The 21,106-nt window shown below is 44.8% G+C and overlaps 1 protein-coding gene across 1 annotated transcript in view; it reads right to left on the bottom strand.

Moving 5' to 3' along the window:
* IGSF21 (immunoglobin superfamily member 21) overlaps nucleotides 1-21,106 on the bottom strand; it is a 2,012,705-nt gene that overhangs the window by 597,936 nt on the left and 1,393,663 nt on the right. The window lies entirely within an intron of this gene.

The following is a 21,106-nucleotide window of genomic DNA, read 5'->3' as shown; positions in this document are numbered from 1 at the left end:
TCTCTAAGTGCCGGGGTGTTGGTGGGGGTTATCCCGTTCACCTCTGTTAATAGTGGGTCCAAGGTGCTTTGTAGTTCAGTTGGGTTTCACGGATCACTTTTGGAGTGTGCGAGGTTTACCGGTGGGGCTCTTTTATAGACAGCAGGAGGCCATCCAGCGTCTTTTAGGAGTCCAGTCCGTGGGGGCAGCGAGGTGTAGGGCTGATAGGTCGCGGGCTGGGATGGTTGTCTCCGGTCGCCGTGGGTGCGCCTCGCTTCTGGGGTGAAGTCGAGTGTGTTGTATGGTCTGTCCACGTTTGGCTCCCGGGTGGTCTGCTGGTCACTTGGGGTTTCCTCTCAAGCCAGCGTGGAGTGTTTCAGCTCCGTTATGCTGCCCAATTCATCCGGGGGGCCCGGAATCCCTCTAGGGTGCCATGCTCAAGGCAGGTTTGCACCGAAGGGTTGCGAGGGGGCCGCGGGTGGGGGGGGCTGAGACTAGGCGTCGGGTCTCAGACTGCCCACGAGGAGTGGGCCCGCGGTCTCTGTCTGATGCGGTGCGGGGGAGGGGGGTGCGGATGTCGCATGGGCTTTCACTGTGTGTGTGCAGTTGTTGATGCTGATCCGATGCCGTAGGAGGGCGGGCAGCCAACGGATCTCGCCTCACGTTGCGGGTCCTATGCTGTCTGGTGGTAGGCAGGGGAGGCCTCCCGAGCGGGGGTCCGGGTGGATCCAAGGCTGGGGCACCTACCTGTTGATACCAGTTCTCTGCTCGGGCCGTGGTCATCGGTGGTCGCGCAGGCTCCGTCTGGAAGTTTGTGGCGTAGGCTTTGCCGGCAATGCCCCGCAGCACACGTGTGCCGGGTTGGTTTCGCTTTCGCCTTGATTCAGGGGGCCGTGGCTTGGGACTCGGATTTTGTTGGGGTCCCAGGCCCGTTTTCAGTCGGAGTTTCTCCCAGAGGAGGGGGAAGTATTCCCACTGCAGCCTCACGTTCTTTCTTCGGCGGGGGGGTCCAAAAGGTGGGGGCTCAGTCCATCTTTTGGGGCGGCTGCAGCAGAGCTCACGCAGAGTTCATGGATGTCTCTGCGCCTCCTAGTGGCCAATGCTCAGCCCTCTTTTAAAGGGAAATGGGCCTGAGTGATTGGTGCAGGCTAAGCCTACCTTAAGGAACCAATCTGGGGTCCCCACCAACAATCTTCTGTTATGCGAGAGGTCAGGACTAGACTGCTTTGCAACAGGAAAGGTAGGTGGTGACACCATGTACTCCTAAGTCTCACCCATCTTCCTGTCTGTTGTAGATCAAAGTGTCCCTCTGGTTAACTGAGCCCTGCGGGGCTCATGATCAAAGTGCAGGTCTCCCTTCAAGTTTGTGATTAGAGCAGACTTCCTGTCTCCCTTAAATCACTTAATTCTCCCTCTGAAAGGGGTCCACTGTGCAGGGCTTGCCTACAGTACTAGTGGAGCCAGGCATGCCATTCATTGTTCTTCATACAGAGGTGTGGGAACTAGCTTCAAGTTGACACATTGCATATCAAAGTGGTGTTAGCCCCGCCTTCCTGTTGTCTGTCCTGCGACCAAGCCCCTTCAACAGGCTTCCCTTAATTAACTCATCAGTATGGACTGCCACCAGCAGTTGAGATAAGTTTAATTAGGCTGCCCTCGGCTGCCCTTGGCTGGAGGAAGGGGTTGCCTTGCCCCTTCTTGAGATGCTTTGATGTACACGTGGCTGTCACATTCCAGCTGAACATGACCGGGGAGGACGGCACCTGTTGGCTGTGCCTTTCCGGAGTACACGTGACTATGAGTTTTGTGAAGCGAGCAGGGAAAATGTGTGCGGAATGGCCTCACACATTTTCAGAGGTTAATCACTGCTCATTCATTTTCATTTGTTTTTAATTAAAATGCCTAGGCGAGCGCACACTCCCCGTACAGATGGTCGAATTTCTCAAGTAACTACGCATCGTCCTCATTTATACACACTATACATAAACCAACCAAGTCACTAAAACATGGCCTCCTAATACCACTCCCACCAGATGGCAAACAACAAATCACTAAACCTCTACAATTAACTTATATACTGTAGTCTAAAACTAATGCATCCTAGCACTATGGGCACACAAGGTCTCCATCCGAGATTAAACTGCATTGACACAAAACACCTAGAAACTCACTCACATGCAGGCTTCAGGATTCTTTCGGTTTGCATGCATCAGCAAAAGAGCAAAGAATTTTGGAAACAATGCTAATGGCAGTGGTGGGCGTTATAAATCCTAATAACGTAACACAACATAACATTGCATGGGAGACCTGAGAAAGTCACCAGCATCAGGAGAAGTCAGGTTGCAATTCAGTTCAAAGGAAAACTCATGAAAGACCATCCTGTCTATGAAAGTTCAAGATGGAAGTTGATGATCCATTATCCTAAAGAGTGGCAGGGTTAAAATGAGAGAAGCCGTAGGCACTTTGGCAAAATCGCAAATTTGCACATTTTCATCATTGATTTTGTTAGTAGACCCCAGAGTGCATTTTGGAAAAGTGTGGGGCAAATGGTCCATTGTACAGCACACTGGGCCGGTAGCATTGTTCTAAGCTGCCAGCTGTACACAGCACTAAGTCATCACAGTGGCCCAGACAAAGCTACCTTGTTCTGGCCAGTGGGACAAGTCCTTCAAGCACTGTTCTTTGCCCTAAAGCCCAACCTGACCCTAGATATGGGTCACAATCAGTTAAAGCTCAGCAACAAAGATCTTAGAGGTTTCCAGTGACAGGACATCATGTAACAGACCACACACAGGACACTGGGTATCGCAAAGGCTGCTGGGTAGATATAACAGAAGAAGATGAGATGTACCTTGTTCTTGAGCATCTGAGGCATGGGGGCACTGGAAAATGTACTTCTATATGGTCAGAAGTCATTATCTCATCTGCAGAAAGGGTACTACCTCATCTGCAGAGGTATGGTGGCCACGAATGCAACACCCCTGCTGAGTCGAATGGAATCTTCTAAGCCAAAGGGCCACCAGATACCATTTGACCTGAGGGGTGCATCAGACAGCCTACACACACAGAAAGCTTTATAGAATCAACCAAAGTAATATTATGCTGCACCCTTTGCTGGTTTGCCCATTGCTCATGCTATTAACTCTTTCCTTTTTATCCACTGTGCTTTGAGATGTACTAAGTGCAGGGAAATATTTATACAAAAAACCAAGATGACATAATGTCGTCGCCCTTGCCTCTGCTGTTTCCAGGTTATATAGCCGGTAAGATAGCTCAGCGGTTGAACGCTCGCTGCTGCAATCTGAGCGTGATCTGCAGGTCGCAGGTTTGAATGCCGGCAAGGCCAACTCAGCCTTTCATCCTTCAGAGGTCGATAAATGAGTACCCATTTCGGTTGGGTGATGTTGTACGTAAATATGTGCTCTGTAAAGTGCTTTGGATAAAGGTGCTATATAAATAACACATCATTATCATTCCTCTTCACTCTTCACTTCATCCACAGTTCCTTGAGTCAGCCAAGGAGCAGCAGCCTTCCTGTACAGGTACCAACATATAATGCATTGTAGATGGCTAGATATCATCTAGTCGGATATGTTCCACAGAGGGTGACGCCTGATCGGCAGCGAGAGCAAAGCTTGAGTTGTTTATGATGTCACTTGGAACTTCGAGGCTGAATACACGCCATTGTGGTCTGCTGCCAGTCTACGGTTTTTTGTTGTGTATGCCCCCATGCACCCCCTTGCAACCATGTTCCTCCCCCTGTGCTGTCCCCGCGGCCCAGAATCGTAGGGGAGGTGATTAGAGGCATCAGGGAAGTATAGCAACAAGAACTGCCAGGTTCCTGCTCCCCAGAGTAACCCAAGACAAACAACAAAATGACAATGGGGGTCATTACAAGGTTGGAGGAAGCCATGCCGCTATTTGCGGCATGGCTACCCCCATACCGCATAACGGGTCTGGGTTCCCTGAATGGGGAAATACCGGGCCATTCCAACCTTGGAAGGCCCGGTATTTCCCCATTCAGGGAACACATCCCCATTCCCATTCGAGCCCCCATAGGGCTCAATGGGAATGGGGACCATGCTAACAACGGGCCGTTAATAACGGGCCCGGTTGTTAGCATGCTGGTCCTTTAGCAGGTCCCGCTAAGGGACCTCGTAATGCGGTGGTAAGGGGTTGACGGCTCCGGGACCTTTACCGGCGCCGTTAACCCCTTACCGCCGCACTCGTAATGAGGCCCAATACCTGGCAAAGAAAACAGTACATTCCCCTGCTGCGATGTAATAGCAGTTGATTATGAATCCCAAATTCATCTGCCACGGTATCCTGTGTAGGTGGATGCATCTTTCAGAAAGGGAAATAGTTGCTAATGGCTACCATGGACGCCATACACAACAATCACGCTGCCTCCTTTCACACTGTGATCACTTTGCCTCCCTCTCCTCTGCCCTCACACCTTCACTCATCCGTAGAATGGTAAACATGCGGGTCAAGCTACCACCATAACATCACACATCAGGGCTGCCATTTTAGGAGAGGGTGGGCTGGCCGATCTCATATGAAAGCCCCCTGCAGAGACAGCAGGTGGACATCTGTCCCATGTGACATTTTAGAGACAGTAAGAAGGAACGTTGGATCATCATTGAAGTGGGGTCTTTCTCTCTGGGAAATCCCATGGCATTACGTGGCATGCCCTGTCAAGAAGAGTGTGTGATTGACTACTATCCTCTGAGCTGCTTCAATGTCCCAGTTTCAAAGGGAAACCAGGTATGTAACACATCTGCTGTGCTGCTTTCAACAAGGACGGGTGGGGACCCATTCATCCATTCATCCATGTGATGGAACGCCAACAGTCTGATCCTTGAGACAGGGACATCCCTCCACATTTTGGGAAAGTCTTTGACAAGACAACGCTAACTGACTGCCCACCAAAAATCCACGTCCAATCCATCTAATAACCAATGGTGTCTTTCCAATGGGAACCCTTGGTTCTAGAGACTTGCATCGTTCTGCATAGTCTCTAGAAGCAACACATATGCATCACATCATTGAGGAACTGCAGTGGAAGCCATTTTGAATGACAGCTGTTCCTGACTTCATGAAGATGGTTACACCCTTCAGGACAGCCTGTGCGCTGTTTTCCTCTTTGTGAATGAACACTGTGGGCCTCATTACACGGATGGCGGTAAGGGTTTACCGGTAATGGTAAGGGTACCAGTGCCGGTAAACCCTTACCGCCTTACTACGAGGTCCCTTTATGGGACCCTACCTTAACGGCTGGTTTTACCAGCCATTAAGGACGGGACCCGCAAAGGGACCTTAGAGGTAATTACTGTACCGCAATTTGCGGTACCGTAATTACCGCCTTCCCCATTCCCATTGAGCTCTATGGGGTCAAAAATGGGAATGGGGAAGTGCCATGGTGAATGGGGAATTACCGCCCCCACACACTTTGGAATAGGGCGGTAATTCTGCCATTCACCATGGCGGACTCTGTAAAATGCCGGCGGCCTCAGTAAAATACCAGCAGCAACCATGGCGCCAATAGCGCCATGGTTACCGCCGTTCGTGTAATGCGGCCCTGTGTGGTGATTTATCACCACAAAGTCCCTCCAAGGCCTTGGGAAGGTGTACGTGAATACATGGCTTTTCCACTGGTTGTGACTGTGGACTGTGGGTTTTTATTCTGGGCACCAGGTCAGGCAGACTCACTGTGGACATATCCGCGATTGAACCTGGGCTACCTTAAGGATCCTCAGTCTTCAACTTTTTTCTTGAGACTTGTAATATAGGTATACTTGCATAGAATGTTGAGGATAATCTTTTCACAACCACTCTTTCTTGAGTGGCTTGCAGGAATAAGATACTCCTGTATTTGTAATCGGAGCCAATTCATTATTATAGCCTTACAGACCGAGGATGGAGTCATCTTCATCTCAGTCCCTATGTTGGGGGAGGGTCATGATCCCAAGTGATAATGACACATCCCAAGGTCTATAAGGGCATTAGCACATGGTGGTAATGGCAAAACATGCTTTGGAGTTTTCCTAATGTATTTATTTATTTATATAGTGCAGGTAGCCTGCAGGCGTCAGGACGCAGACATAAACAGAATAGACATGACAATTAGTACAGAACGGGCAGAGAATAGCAAATCAGTGGTTAGACAGGGCTAATTAATTGAAGGGAACGTTTTTTAGAGATTTTCTAAAAGATTTTAGGTCCGGGTTGAGTCTGAGGGCAATGTTAATTAAGTCAAAAAAGGTTACTTTAATAGTGAGTCAAAGAAATAGAAATACTGAGTATATTTAGTAGCATTTAAATAAGGTTGTATTCTTGAGATAAGAATTTAAAATGGAAACTTTGGGAGTCATGTAAAAATAAATGATTTCTCTATAAGAAAGTGAATGCATTTTCCAATGTTTTAGCTTTGTCTTTGTTTTCTTAAATAAAATGTTTATTAAAGCAAAACAAAAAAGATCTCCTAAAATCTTGCTTGGAAATTGCATTGTTGTTTCCCTGTTTGGATTTGAAGACAGAATGTTCAGAATGCAGTCAATACCCCTAGTAGTAGCCAAGGGTCCGGATGTCAGTAATGATCTCCATGTGCCAATATGCTTCACGACTATTTATAGCTTTACGTTTGTTTCCTTAGTTTTTTTTCTAAAGGTGTATTGTGTTATATTATTCTGTGAATAACTGGTGGTATAAGGTTGTGATGAACCGAAAAGGCCCTATTTAATTACTCAGATTGCAGCTGAGTGCTGTGCCAGCCCAACAATCTTTTACAGAGTAAAACCCGATTGGTTAGCCTTGCTATCGAACCAGATGCTCTCATGAACCCCTTATTTGACATTAGATCCAGAGTAGCACATGCTAGCGACTCAGGAAGTGTAAGCAGGACCACTGCTGGACCTCGCCGCACGTACAGGGGGCAATGAGGCCACCTCCTTGGCTCGCACATACGGTTGGCAAGGAGAACAGTTTTTGAAGTTCTACAGGCTAGTCTTGTGGTGTGTGTGTGCTGCCGGATCCCAAATGACGCGCACTGCTGCTCGCTTCCTCGTTCCCACTCAGAAAGGCATCTACCCTAGGAAGTGATCAGAAAGGAAACTGTTGTTTGTATTGCCTAATTATGAAAAAGGATGAGTGTGGTGTGAGCCCCTTTAAGCACCCAGTGACGAGTTAGGTGACGGGCCAAGGGAGTAAAAGGAGGCCAGCCATGTCACATGGTCGAACACGGGGAGCCGTGTAACCAGCATTACTGTCTCCGCGTCTTTCCTTCAGGTGGGTAGGCCTCACCTGGGCGAGCCCTGATGCCACCACGCTGCTCCTTTGCCCATGAAAATGAAGCCAGACAATGTTATCACGGCAACTTTTTCATGCTTGAGTTTTTGTGCTCCCAATCTTTCTGGGCAAATGCAATACATGATACATCCTCCAGAAATACAGACCTGTAGTATTGCAAGAACTCTTCTGCCACATCCTATACTCACCTGCATTTAAACGCTAGGCGATACGACACCAAGAACAAGTTCCTGGTACTGTTGTTTTGTTGTTGTTTGTGCACACTGGTGTTTGACCGCGGCCTCACCCTTACCTTGGATATCTTCTCACGCATGGACATGAGCAACTTGAGAGCTCTGGTAGACCATTTGAACCCCTTACTACCCCCCCACACCCTCTTTGTATTTCTGGCAGGGAACTGTGTGATCTCATCTGAAGTAGTTTAAACCTCTCGCCACACTCCTTTAACCCCGCCGGGCCTCTTTCTCAGACACAGACTTTTCTTTTTGCCGGTGAACATGGCGTCCTTGGGTGGACGTTGTGGTCGCCGCTATTAGCAGCACCAGCGCAACAGGTGGCTTTTGCAATTTACAGTTCATCTGTTAGGGGTGAAGGGAGAATCCGGGAAGGTGGGTGGGAATGAATGGGGTCATGGGGAGGGGACCAGAAATGGCATCAGTGGGCGGTGACTCCAGGTAACGTGTGGGCCCGCGCAGACACTATAAAAAGTGGAGTGTGGATCCGGTCCCTCCTGTTCGGCCACAGCCAAATTCCTTTTCCCACCCCCCACCCCCTAGCCTGCAGCCTGTTTATTACAGGGCAGTGTGGTATCTTAAATATTCCTTTAATCGCTGCAGTAATGTCTGCTTCTTGGTTCTCTGATCTTAGGGTTGTTGCAGAAAAGTTACACAAAGCACCCAATAAGAAAGTACGCCTGGGGTCCACAAGAGGGCACTGCACAGCAACCAGCCTAGACAATGGTCCTCAGTGATGCCACAGAAGGTTTTTTTTGGGGGGGGGGGGGGGTTGGTGGGTAGGTGTACCTTGAACTCCTTCCCGCCACATGTATGTGGGGGGGGGAGAAAAACAAATTGTGAAAGAAAATAAACCTGTGAGCAGTACCTAAGTAAAGTTTACATAAGAAAGTCCAAAGTTAAAAATGAAAATGTTATGTTTAAGTGACCTACGTAAAGTGAGTTATAGAGAGGGGTGGTGAGTGGAGTCTTAGATTGGGGAGACCCCTTGCGAGGGATAAGAATGTATTCCTTATGGGGTGCAACTAATACGTCAGCGCAAAATCCTCAAGCTGTGACATTCAATTTACAGATCACCTGTTAGATAACTCCTGCCTTATAAAGCGGCTGTCACCCACGTTTCACCCACTCAAATAAGTTGTGTTTGCGGGTGAAGTTAAGGGAGCTAGGAAATTAGCTGGCATGGCGGCAAATCATTGGGGTTAAGTGATGTCTAGTCTATAAGGCTCATGGACATTTCAGCATAGTACAACTTTGCACTGAAAAAATACACTTTGCACTGCTCTGTGAATCAGGGCGTTTGTTGCAGTGCAAGGTCACTTTGGACTGCCCTAAAAGTTCCATGAATCGTGCCCTGTGATGTTTTCCGGAGGGACAAGTGTGGGCTGTCGCCGCTACACTGCGTTGGTACTTGTCCACAGCCATTGAAAGAATAACCTGGCTGACAGCGCGGCTGCTGTACACGTGAACCACGTGACCATGAAATGATCAGCTGCTGCGAGACATTACAAAACAAACGGCAGCTGATGTTCGCGTGTCCCAGGCGGCAGCATTAATAAACAGGAGCGCAAACAGGCGGATCAGCAGGTCCCGTGTTTACGTCTGGGCGCCACGAGGCAGCACCTGACCCCGCTCAGCTGACGTTCCCCGCCTCTGCCCCGCAGCCTGGGCGCTCAGCACAGGGAGAGATTAATCAGGAGCTTGGAGGAGGAGTGGAATTAATCACGAACCCCCTCTCTCATTCTGTTCTGCCCATGAGGACCCTGGCCTCTCACAGCTGCGCAGGCAACCTGCCCCTGTGTAATTACAACGAACAGGTGAGCCCCTGGCATGGCTGATAAATGCGTCCCACCTTGCGCCAGTCCTGGCTGAGCACGCTGGCCCCAGCCTACTAGCGGGTAACGTGCAACTACATGTCCCAGAATTCAAACTGACACTGGCTAATAGGGAGACATGGCCGAAGGTGTCACATGTGACATAGGACGAGTCACAGGCTTGCCTTTTGCCTGGTAGAGTATACGACACTGTAACAAAGGAGGATCAGGTGGGGGGCTGCCTGCTACACCCATGGCCCACTCATAAAGGGGGGGGGCTCCTTGGCAGTTGGAGGTCGAGAGCGGTTACAATCAAACCCTATTTTATGTGTTTTTCAGTGTTCAAAGTGTGCAATGAGAAGTAGTGTATCTATGTTCCCTGCTGGCCAGCCCCCCGTCCCCACAAACCCCATCACCACGCCCCCTCCCACGGGCAATACACACCCCCAAACTAACACACCTGCTGTTTAAGGGAATGTTCAGGGCAGTGGACTGAAGTGCAAGTTTTAACATTTTGCAACGCTTTTTTTTTTTTAACGGAGCAATTCCGGAACGATTTCTTTGTAAAATAAAAGTATCAGAACAGAAAAATCTTTTTTTTTTGTAAAGTAAAAAAAGTAGAGGAGCAATGGTAGGATATGATATGATAGGTTATTTATAACGCCCTTAATTGCCAGAGGTTTCTAAGCATGGAACCGGGGATCGAACCTGTGGTGTTCAGTGTCGTCTTGCTTCCAAAGCGAGCATGCTGCCCCTGAGCTATCCTCTCAATTGCTCCCTCCCACTTCGACCACTGGTCTTTTTTTATGTCATGTCATGTTAAATGTTAAAAAGCTTTTACACTGCGCCCAATACTACTGCACTGAGGCTTGTTTGCATAGTGGCGGATTGCGCCCCCACACACGGTGGGCCATGGCGTGGTACCTGTAGGGGATATGACACTTACAAACGGTCTCCTTTTGGAACACTTGACAGCACTGTGAAACACTGTACTAGCAACACATACACACACACAATGTGTACCAAAAGCAATAATATTGACAATGCATATACCACAATCACCATATACTGAATGCCCTATTGCCAAAAAATATAGATTACGCGTTTGAGGCCATACAATGTGGAGGCACCTTTTGAAACGTTTGGATTTGTTTTAGAGAAGTGTGCCAGCGGTGCACGGCCAGGCCCCGTCAGACGCATCCTCAGATGTGCATGAGTGCACAGAAAATGGGCCTCATTACACGGTAGGCGCTAAGGGATTACCGGCACCGGTAAGGGCACCGGTGCCGGTAATCCCTTAGCGCCCTACTACGAGGTCCCTCAGTGGGTCCCGTCCTTAACGCCTGGTCTGACCAGGTGTTAAAGACGGGACCCGCTAAGGGACTTCAGTGCTAATAACGGTACTGCAAATTGCGGTACCGTTTTTAGCTCCTTCCTCATTCCCATTGAGCCCTATGGGGGCTCGAATGGGAATGGGGAATGGTATTTGGCATGGGGAGTTACCGGGTCCTCCAGGGTCGGAATTACCTGGTAAGTCCCCATACCACCTACCCGGACCCGGTATGCGGTAAGGGAGTAGCCATGCCGCTAATAGCGGCATGGTTACCTCCTACCGTGTAATGAGGCCCATTGACTCCCCAGGTACAGTGAGGCCCTGATTCAGGGAATTCTTAGCGCGGTGCAAAGTGACTTTACACTGGTGCAAAGTGAGTTCACACTGCTAACCAACACCCAGACCCACAGAGCGGTTCAAAGTGCATTTTGCAGTGCAACGTGACTTTGCACTGACTTTGCACTTGTGATAGGATAGGGGAAGCAGTGAGAAGGTAGTGGGGGAGGGGCCATTGCAACAGTGAAGCCCATCCATGGTGTGAGGGAGGCTGTGGCTGGGATGTCCTGTGCCAATTCCGTCTTCACTGCCCATCCTTTTGATGTTGTCAGGTTGAGACATTTCGCCCTCCTGCACTGAAAGAACCTGGGGAATAAGGGTCGTGGAGCAGCCCCCGCCCCTACCCCATCCCTCCGTCCAAATAGACATATACTTCAGTGCAACCTCATTTGGACAATGCCTGTCTTCCTGGAATCATTTACATCCCCCAACAAACGAAATTCCCTATGGATGTAAATGGGATTGACATCTTATCCTCCCCTAGAAATGTCCTCCCTATGACCCTGGTCAGGGGAATGGGGGGCTGGGAATGAAGAGAACCACATCCGCCTACTGCCCAACCATCCACCCCTACCAGCCTGCCTCCTGTCTAGCCACATCCAGAGCCACCTTTAGGGTTTTTGGGACCCAGGCACAGAAATCCGTGGACCCCCAACCAAGAAAATGAAAGGACCCAATAATCTCTAGTTAAACGCCCCCCCCCTCCACTCTTCATTGCAGTTAAAACTACAGCTTGATATGTTGCCCAGGCAGTGATTAAAATAAGTATGAAAACCCCTTTTAAGTCCCCTTATTTCCTTCATCATTGCTGGAATGAGAATATTTAACAGGTGGCATTTAAAGAGCCACATTAGCAGTCCGCCATAAGGGTACTTGTGTTCTACCATAGGCACACAACACATTTTACAAATAGCAGCCATGATGAAGGTATACAGACTTCACCATAGATGCAGAACACTGACCACTAGACATAAAAAAGTACAGATATCATAGCAGAGAACGCAGATCAGCAGTCTCACAGAAATTACATTAATACAGGAGACAGGCTGGAAGTTTTGAGTAAATTGCCCACATCAGCAAATATAGAGAATACAGATTAGAAGTAACCAGGAAGGTGCATTTACATGAACATAGGCTGGGTTTGGAAGAGGGCCATGTTTTTCAAGAGGTGTTGCCATGATTGAGGCGGAAAACAAATCTTGGTGTGTAGTATACCAAGTGTTACTATTATTATAAATGAAGCAACACTGTACCTGTTAAACCATAATTGAGAGCGTGCCCTTAGATCTTCGCTACTGTATATGACGATTGAGCATATTGACACAGTGGGAACAATTAGATTAAATGGTTTGCCCAGGATAATACACTAGGTTTAAGGGGTTAAACTGGGATTTGAGCTCTCTCTACAATGTTGGCATTTGTCCACATTATTTCCCATTCTGTTTACACAACAAGGTGCAACTACTTACGAATGTTTGACCGCTGAGAAACTAAAACAAATACCCTGGCCCTCATTACGACCCTGGCGGAATTCGCGGTGCTAAATGCACCGCGGAGCACAGCGGAAAGCCGCCGATAGCGCCATGGGGGTTGGCGGATTTACCACCCCATGCCGACCTTGGCGGAGCGGTAAATCCCCAATCCCCATTTTGCCCTTCCCCATTCCCATTCTTGCCCCATAGGGTATAATGGGAGTGGGGAAGGCGTTAATTACGCCACCGTAAAGTACGGTGGCGTAATTAACAACGAGGTCCCTTAGCGCCATGGATTTCTCCGCCCGGTAAAACCAGGCGGAGAAAGGCTCCATGGCGCTACGGGAACTCGTAGTAGGGCGGACGGGTCCGCCGCGAATAACGCTGGCGGAAACCCACTCCGCCAGGGTCCTAATGAGGGCCCCTGTGTTTTAGACTTGACCTTGGAATCAACACAAATCTCATGATATTCAAACGAGACAACATGTTTTGACAAATATTTTTTTTAAAAACCTGTATGCATGTTATGCAAAATGAGAATGATAGTAGCTTTGTTTTCTTCATCATAAATGGAAGTCTAAGAGTATAAGAATACAAATTCGTGTCAACATTAAAGATGTAATCTGGGTTTTCTAATGTATTTTAAAGAATTAAATACACTTCACGAAATAAATGTTGTGATGTGTTTACCGGCTTATAGTCATTCTTTGACATAGACTTGCAGATTGTTATTCATGATGTGAAAAACAACATTTGAATGCGTGTAAAAAAGCAAACAGTTGTTTGTCAAATAAGCAGACCCGATATTAAACGTTCCAGGCAGATGTGACATTTGGTCAGCTCTCTCAGGTATAGGAACACTTCCACGAAAATGACCTACATGACATGAAAGAACTTTCAATGACCTAAACAATACACCCAGAGTGTGAGAATGCACCCCTTCCACCAAACACGGCACAGAATTTTTTTTTTATTTTTTTTTTTTATTTTTGATTTAGCTGATTTCAATCAACTTTTCAAAAAAAAAGGAAAAAGGAAAATACAGAAGTTCATAATGGTGATAAAACATTAAAAATTAAAATGATACATTAAAATTTGTGATGAACTTTGTCAGCATAACATGACATGAGGCAACATTAGAATAATAACAAACAGAATGATAAAAAGCGCAAAAGCCTCAGACTGGTAAACATACTATTTCAGATGGTAGCATTTTTTCTAAATATTGTACTACAGCTTTGATGACGGCAAATCTGGAACTATTTATTAGAATACTCCAGATTTCTATTTCATTTTTTTTTGTGTACAAATTTAGTAGATTTGAAAAAAAGATATGTCTAGCATCTTTCAAGTTAGGACATGTTACTACTACATGCTGCAAAGTTTCTCTGCACATAAAATTTTCACAATAACGACATTTGTATGTTTTACAAAAGGGATTTTTTCGCCTGTGTAGTTGGTTTCTAGAGGGCCATAGGTTTAATCTTATGCGTAAAAATTGTTGCCTAATTCTTGGTGATGGACATTTTACTAGGTAATTTGCAGCTTGACCCAATTTCTTAAAACAGTGAATTCTAGTATCAAAATCATTATATTTTGTACATACTTCATAATTTTGAATCCAGGCCCATTGATAAAATTTCCTTTTAGCGCTAATTGGAGTATCCAATAGCATCTGTAGAGGAATACTAGCCTCTGCAAGTAGTGTGTAAACAAAACTGCGCCAAGAATTCGGGAAAGTCTGCTTTGCCATGATTAGATAGTGGGCTACTGTGTTCAAAATATTATTATTTGTAAGGCCTAAGAGACATTTACGGAAAAAGGCACACATTTTCCACTTCACTCTGCTTGCCAGAGAATTAAAACCTAGCTCATAACGTAGTATTGGCATTGGTACACAGTTTGGTAAATGTAAAACTCCTTTCCAGAAAACAGCTTCTAGCTTGTCCCATGCTAGATCATTCGAATAAAGCTTTGACTCAATACCATATGATAGACTCGGAATCACTTTCTGTTCATAGAACATAAAAATGTGTTTCAAGGTGAATTTACCATATCTATAAACTAGAATTTTTGCTTGCGACAAAAGAGACATTAATTTAGTCTGTAATGTTATCATATGTTTGGGATCTCTAATGGTGTTCTGAATGAACACACCCAAATATTTGTATTCCGAAACTATATTCAGCGATTCGTGATACAATTTCCAAGCAAAATTGCGACTCGAGGCTTTTCCCTTCGGAGTGCATATCATGACTTGTGATTTTTCTAAATTTATCGCTAAGATGTTTTTTGCGGCATAGTGTGCAAGGGCTGATAACATGTTTTGAAGGCCTATCGGAGATTGTGATATTAGAACTAGGTCATCAGCATACAACAACCATGGTACACGCTGATGACCTAATTCCGGGGCATCAGATAATGTTTGAAGAAACACGCTACCCAAGTCAAAAATAAACAGATTAAACAAGAAGGAGGCCAAAATGCAGCCCTGTTTCAAACCCAAGGTTGTAGCAAAAGATGCAGACAAAGCACCTTCAATCGAAAGTCTGACTCGCATAGTGGTTCCGGAATGTAAAAGAATGATTAGGGACAGTAGAGTTGAGGGACAACCAAGTGCATGTAACTTGTTAAATAATAAATTACGATTAATTGAGTCAAAAGCATGACGAAAATCAATAAAAGCAAAGTATAAACATTGGTTACGAGCTGCATATTGTGCTTTCAACATATTCAGCGAAATCATGTTTGGCAAAGTGCCCAGACCTGGAACAAAGCCTGATTGAAAGGGGTCCATTTTAGCGCAGGTTGAAGACCAAATTTTTAAATCTCGTAATATTAAACGTGAGAAAATTTTTCCTGGAACATCCAAAAGTGAAATGGGCCGATAGCTAGAGGGATTTGCTCGATTTCCCTTTTTGTAAATAGGAATGATGATTGCTTGCTTCCAAGAAGAGGGAATAGTTTGGGAGACATTGATATGCTCAAACAAGAGAAAAAGAATGTCTGTCCAGATTTCCGGATACTGTTTTAGATGCATGTTTGCAAGGCCATCAGGGCCGGGGGCTCTGGAATTACTTGCTTGTTTGATATAATATAATATATCTTGTCTGTCAAAGACTAGATGAAATTTCGGCAAAAATTTTAAATGATTTGATCTTAAGACAGAGGAGGTATCCGTAAAGAGCGTTGAAAAATGTTTAATCCAGATGGTTTCTGTTACATCATTTGCTTGCACAGCCACCTGTTGCCCCGCTGTCACGTGATTAATGATGTTCCAGGATTGAGCTACATTTTTGCCAGCTAAAGCTTTTAGCATTGAGTATCCATCAAATTGATATAGTTTCGCCTTTGCACCCCTAATCCAATTTCTATACCTGGTTCTAATTTGTTTGAGGATAGTGGTGCGTTCAACCAATGGTAGTTTGTTGGCCGCTTTCCTTTCTGCCCGCATGGAGGCCTTTTTGGCTCTGATTTCAAGATTTGGCAAATGGAGATGGGGTTTTTGTTTCTGAGTATGAGAAACTGAGTTGTGTTGAAACACTTGCATTAAGTCATGGTAAGCTAGGTCATCCAGCATGGGTCTCCCTTTTTGTTTTTCCAAGTTTGCCTGCAAATGATCTTTAAAGGCTGAGAGGGATTTTTGAGACCATATCATTCTGTTTCTGGCTGAATTTACATTTAAAACACCTATAGGGTTTGCAGATTGTGGGTATTTCCTAAGAGTGTGTAAAATCCAAAACATGCTTAAAATGTTATGATCGCTGGCTTTAGTGTCAATTACTTCAAAAGCTGTTATCTTAGTTAGAAAGCATGCATTTACATAAATGAAATCAATTATACCATTGCTTTGACCACGATGCCAAGTTGCTTGAGGAGGTATATCTTGTGAGAAAGAACCATTTAACATAAATAAATTGCGAGATTGAATCAAGCTGTTCCATTTTTGCAAGCGACAGCTTTCAGAGTTACGTTGAGGTCCCAAGCAATGCAAATTTAAGTCACCGGCCAATAGAACATGATTGGTCATACCTTCAAGCAAAACTATGTCTAAAGCCTTAGTAACAGAACAGAGAAAATCATTTTCGGAGATTCCTAAGGGATTCCAATATACATTAATCAAGGCACAGGAAAAATTAGAAATTGAAACTTTTGACATTTGTAAAAATATGTTTGGTGTAAACCATGGTTCTAGTTGCAGCATTGAAGATTGCTTTACTGCGGTGAGGAGTCCAGATGTGGGGCGCCCTGTACAGTTCTTTTTTGCCGGATTTAATAGGACATCATAATTATTCCAGGAGGGGATTTTTATAAGCCACGTTTCCTGGAGCATTATGACATCACGACTCAATAATTGAGTATTATTATTATTCAGCAGATGTACATGACCTCTCGTATTCCAGCTAATAAGAGATAGTGAAGCAGTTGTGACCTTACAAAGCTAGCATTGAATTTTCTGGCAGTTGCATGTGCATTTTTGAGAAATAGCAGACTGGGTTTTGTTTGCTAATTGCAGACCAGTGGAAACCTCAGCCATATTCGATGACTCAAGCAAGGAGTGTAATACAAAGCCCAAGTCTGATAATTGTTGTTTAACAGCCATTATTAAGTTCACCACAATACGTGAGTTTATCCACAGATTTACAGATGAAACATTTTTCTGATCGATGAACTCAACAAGCTCAATATCTATGGAGCCAATGTCATCTAGTTCAGGAATTTCGCTAAAAATAGCCAAGATGGATGCTCGATTTAAAATATACTGTTTGGCTGGAGAAGGTTTGCAGGTGAGCATTAGAACATGTAACGCCGGACGTTTGACTCGGTTTTGTGCTGTCTTGGGTTTATCTTTGTGAATATGTGAGCCAAGTTTATCGGTTTGCATTGTAGCGCTAACCGAGTTATATCTTGCGAAATCACTATTTTGATATATCTTATTCAAGGAGCTGTGAACTATTTCTTCAATATGCTTAGTAAGTTCGCGCTTGCTCTCATCAAAGTTTACTACAAACTGAGTAGATGATGAAGAGCTGCTTTGAATTGGTGGAGCAAGGTTATCTCTATCGCAGGCTTCTTGTTGAGAGTGTATTGGGCCTATCTGAGGTGTGTTCTGCGAGACAGAGGACTTTTCAGTTGTTTGTGAGGCTAGCTGGGGATACTGTAATAAAGCAATGGAAGATTCAGGAGGAGACAAAGGCTGCAAAGGAGGAAAAACTAGTTTTTTCGAAGATGACTTTGCTGACATATAGTTATCAATGGCCTGTCTTAAGTCCTTTAAGCGTGTGTCTTTCTCATATTGATGTTGTGAGCTGTCTATTTGAATAAGAGAGGCATCTGCCATTTGAGATGTAGTGGGATTTTCAGATGTACTTGTTGCCATATTAATTAGATTGTTTAATGGACTGTGTTCTATCGGCTCAGGCCGAGGTTTTTCTTTGCGGTTTAAAGACTGCTTAGAATATTTTTTTGCAACTTGTTTCGCAGCTGCAATCGTGGTGGCAGCAGGAATAGATAGTCTTTTCACAAAAGCTTTAGCTTGATTGTCATGTTTGGTGACAGTTTTGATATTTTTAGATTTTTTTGTTGTTGGAGCTTTTTTCGAGGCTTTTTTACCTATGTCGCTGAGATGTGATTTAGCATTAAATAAAGGATAAGTTGGTATTAATGTCTGTTTTGGTTGATCCATGAATGACACTTGTGCATCATTCATGGAATCTGTAATTGGATTTAAGAAGCATGGAAGCTGTTGATATTCTTTTGTGTTAGTGGACGCCAAGGTAAGAGTCTGCGAACCAGTCGTTTTCTTATTGCTGGCTGGATAACACAAAGAATTAAGCTTTTTTAAGGTGGTTGTGAAAAAGAGATGCTCTGCCAAAACTTGATTTAATTGAGTAGAATGTAGGTCAGCTTTTTTACTTAAGACTTCAAACAGTTTGGCTAGGGCCATAATGGCTGTATTCATGGATGTAAGAGTTATTCCTATTTGAGCTTCTTGAGATGCTCTTTGACCAAAGTCACCCGTGCCAAGAGCCTTTATTTTTCGCGGAGTTGGGGCACTAAAGGATGGATTTGCTACAGAATCAGCAAAACTATTGTTGGTAAACAAAACAGGGGATTTGGACAGATTATCAGATAAAGTGTGCGGAGAAAAAGCTGTATCATTTGGATCCAAATCTATTATCGGCATGTCACCAGGGCCGGCAATGTTTAATTGTAAAAGGCTACTTGAAGTTGTATGTTTAACTATAGGTACTGAATCAGAAATGGCAACACCAGTTAAGACATTGTTCAACAAAATGCTATCAGTTAGTGAGACCTGTTCCTCAGCAAAGGAAATAACATCTGAGTCCACTGATTTTAATTTTGGTAAGATGTTGCTTTTTCCATCCAAGGCAGTGCTTCCATCAGATCGTCTGTTTTGTATTACTTTACGCGAAGTGTCAACACTTGTGTTAGGCTGACTTGTTTGATGAGTTATATTTCCTGGCTCATTCCCTATCATTTGAGGCACACTTTGATTTTTGCAGAAAGAGCGAATGTCCATTCCCAGAGGCAAATTAAACTTTTTCTTATTGTCCATGTGTATACTTGCACCACTTGCTCGAGGTGTTGAGCTCCGCCGAAGTTTTCCCTTTACGGGGGCTTTTTCATTATTATCATAGACACCTAGAGCAGTTTCGGGCATTCCTGCTCTCAGGGTTGAGGAGCCACGTTTCATTTTCTGAGGCCTACGTTCGATCACTATTAATAGGACTCAACTTAGACTAAGTGACCAATAGTAAATGAATGATAAAGTTTAAACAAATAAGGAACAAAACCGCCGCTTGTCGCGACAGTAGCGGCGAAGCGGCAAAGCGGGACTTCTACGGGGCTTTCACGGGTGCGCGCGCGCGGTGCGCGCGCGTGCCTGTTTATATAGCCCGCCTCCAAGTGAAGTGAAGTCTAAATGAATAAAACAGAAAACGATGAATATACGAAGTACATGTAAATTGTAACAAATGTCTTAAGCTCGTCTTAAGCTCGTCTTGTGTCTGCTTCAGAAAGGTTCTTCACCTGCTGGTTAATGCAGTCCACAGCCAGAAATCCACGAATCCGAAGTAGCGAAGAGCATAGCGAAGAGCGTTTCCCGGCAAAGCAAAGCGGGACTTCTACGGGGCTTTCACGGGTGCGCAGAATTATAAAAACGGATAAGATGATCCTGCAGGATCAGCGGCAAAGCCCGGATATGGGCCTTGACACTTTCTCTCTACTATTTAGAATGTGGCTACCTAGTCACCTCTCTAGAGTAATGCATTATGTTTGACATTAGGTTTGAATACCTAGTTTTTCCAAACCTCATTTGGAGACACCATCCTCTGTTTGCACCATAATAAAAGCTATGTTACTTTTTACAACTATCGTTTTTTGGTTCTGGTACCGTGCTGTGTGACACAGACGATGTTACTAACACCACAATTTATATACTCAAGTTCATCAATGTAGAGAGAGAGCGACAATGTTGTGGCTGTTTTTCTAGGATTCAGTAGTATGATCCAGTATATGAAAACAGACCTGCAACCTGTGCTTAACTCACTGAGCTATCTTCTAAACGCTTGAGGCGCTGAAGCTTCTCAACATGCATTTCAACTTTGCTTATTGCTTGGGATCAATATATTCCTCAAAGAAACATGGAAACACTACACAAGTTGCGCTATAGTGAACACACACATTGTATGTACAACAGTGAACACTTAATGCATTGCATGATTAATTAAACAATTCAGACCTTACTTTTTGTCAACAACAGTCAAGCAGCAGGCTCAGTGTCTCAGTAACCGTCTATACACTATCGTGAAGTGTTATTTATGTTCTGTTGGAAAAAAAAATGGGCACTGACTTCTTTGTATCAGGAAGCCAGCCTGGGGCCCCTCCCAGGACGAGGTCCTAGGACACATGTACCTTTTGCAATCGCATTAGGATATCCCTGTCCATAATCAGGGTGACCCCAACTTCAGAAAGACTTGCTCAAGCAGGCATGTCATAAGGAAACATGAAGAGCGCGGTTGCAAGGCCTTTCATACATCTAAGGCATTCTGTTCCTCTATGGCCATTCAATGCGTTCATTTTTTGTTTTATTTATTTTATCTATTTCATTTGTTGATAGCGCCCAAGACCCGGAAGTATCACGGCGTGAATGCTTTTTTGCCAAACTGGGATTACACTGGGATTGTTAAATTGGAAATAAAATGGGATTGTTTTTATGATTTAATGTCCTCCCACACATTCTAAACTGCAATTTGAATGTTTCAGTGAAACAGAAACCGATTGTTCTCCTTCCCTGTTTCGACTAAGCGCGTGTTTACCACTCCACAATTTGCCATGGAAACTGTATGTAACTGAAATTCAAAACATTCAGAAAACAATCTTTCCCTTACCTTTCCTCCCCTAAAGGATGATAAACTTTAAGCAGCGTGATCTGCTCCCCACTGATCACCTCTTTGAATGATCAGTCTGTTTTAGTGATAGCATTATGGCTTGAGGACGCCCAGCGGGTCTTGAGTACTAGCAGGCACAAGTAAGTACTTACCCTAAGAGCAGAATCTTCTCTAAAACATGTCCTTTTTTTATTTTTACTTTTTACTTTTTTACGAG

This window comes from Ambystoma mexicanum, chromosome 8 (genome assembly GCF_040938575.1).
Source record: "Ambystoma mexicanum isolate Mex_15411 chromosome 8, UKY_AmexF1_1, whole genome shotgun sequence".
Taxonomy (NCBI): Eukaryota; Metazoa; Chordata; class Amphibia; order Caudata; family Ambystomatidae; genus Ambystoma; species Ambystoma mexicanum.
The sequence above is the reverse complement of the archived record's forward strand: the minus strand, read 5'-3'. Positions and strand labels throughout refer to the sequence as shown.